Genomic DNA, 2,110 nt, shown 5'->3' on the forward strand with positions numbered 1-2,110 from the left:
TCTGGGAGTGAGATTTCCTCAGCTCCAGTCACCCACAATGGTGGCCATGATGATAGGTTACAATGTTCTGGAGCTCTGCAGGAGGTCAAAATGAGGCAGTTCAGCCCTTTGGCTGTAGAGTGTATCTGCTCTGGTCTAATGGTAGTGTAAATTCTTACAAAACTTATAGTGGTTGAGAAATCATTTGAACTTTGAAATAGTTCTAGCCATTTAATCATGCTTCCAGATGAGGCTTTTTATCATGCAATCATTCTGCTTCACTTACAGATACCATCACCCTTCCATGTTTTTCATGGTGCATTCTTAATGACCAAAAAAGCTGGTGTGGAGTTCAAGACAGAATACCTACACATCATTTTTGGACTGGAAGCATTAGGACCTATTTATCTGAAAGGACCTGTAAGGGATCATGGACAGTGAAAGTTGGACAGTGAAGACAGCTGACAATAAAAAGATCTACTCATTTAAAATGTGGTGCTGGGAGAGATGGATACTACAGACATCAAAAAGACTAGAGCAAATCAAGCCTGGCCTCTTACCAGGAGCCAAAACAAGTAAACTGAAGCTATTGTACTTTGAGCATATTAGGAGATGGCATAACTAACTAGAAATTGTAATAATGTTTGGTAGAGTGGAAAGCAGAAGGAAAAGAGGAAGACCACATTTTGATGGTTTGATTTACAGGAAACCAAAGCCCTGTGTTTGTAAAACCTGATCAGGGCTGTTAATGACCAGGGCTCATGCAGATCTCTCATTCATAGGGCCACTGTAAGATGAAGCTGATTTGATGACAAATAACAACAGCTCTTACATCAGAAGGAATACTAAGAATTATCTAGTCCAAGCACTTGCCAATGCAGGAAACTGCATTTTGGACAAAAGCCTTCAGAGACCCCATCACCTTCCATGATAGTCTAGTAATTGAACAGCTCGGTCAAGAAGTTCTTCCTAATGTTTATTGGAATTGTCTTGTAAATTGAGTTCAGGGTTCATGTCATACAATCTGGAGTCAGGGGCGTAGCCAGGATTTTAGGAAGGGGGGGGGGTCCAGACTAAGTGCCACCATTATAATGGGGCTTGAGTGTGGCAGGGCAGCAGCACACATCATTCATTTTTCTAATGGAAGGGGGGTCCAGCTATGTCCCTGAACAATGTAATGCTTATGTCAGAGTTATTATACAGCGCGCCCGTGCATACGCGGGCGCTCCATACGCAGCCTTGAGTATATTCAATTGAATGGGCGTGCACGCCTGTTGCGCCCTGCGCGCTCCCGCACCACCGCGCATGAGCCCCATTGTTTCCAATGGGGCTCGAGCATAGGCGGAATTCGCCTTACGCGGCGGGATCCGGAATGGATCCCCCACGTAAGGCAAGGACGGACTATATATTAAAACGTAAAAACTAACTTAGCCTCTCATTGACCAGTTGACAAACCAGTATATTTTATTACACTATAGATTTACAATTTCTTGTAATTGTGAGTACAGTAATAAAAGTCTTCAAAGATTAAAATATAATTCTTCCACTACAAATAATTTTATTTCTATATGCCAATTTGATAACTTTCACTTCTTTTCCTATAATGAAGTTGTGATACATTTAATGTGCTTACCTCTTTTGGTTTGCTGTCAGAACTTATTTTCTTTCTGATCACAAACACATCCATCTTGAACACTCAATATAAAAACTGTTAAACTATTTTAATATCACATCGCTCAGAAAAACATACGATGTGGTTATGCAACAAACATGGCAGGTCAGCAGTAATGCACTGGATATCATTAAAACATAAACAAGACAGTCCAACAGGCCAAGGGATGAAGAGGGGAAAGATGTATGTCCTCCAGTGGAATTCCTGGTTGCAGTGTGTGTTTGTACCATACAGTTCCCAGAATTCCCTAGCACTGAGCCAGCCAGGGCAGTCTCAAAGCAGTCTCAAAGTAGATTATTGCTGCAGGTTGGCTTAATAAAGTTACTGTAAATGTATGGGTTTTGGAATTTGTCATGTAAGACCCACAAGGTAAAATTTGTTGTAGTGGTTTGAGTGTTGGACTATGACTCTGAAGTCTGGAGACCAGGGTTTGATTTCCAGCTCAGCCATGAAACCCAG

This window comes from Sceloporus undulatus, chromosome 3, assembly GCF_019175285.1.
Source record: "Sceloporus undulatus isolate JIND9_A2432 ecotype Alabama chromosome 3, SceUnd_v1.1, whole genome shotgun sequence".
Classification (NCBI taxonomy): Eukaryota; Metazoa; Chordata; class Lepidosauria; order Squamata; family Phrynosomatidae; genus Sceloporus; species Sceloporus undulatus.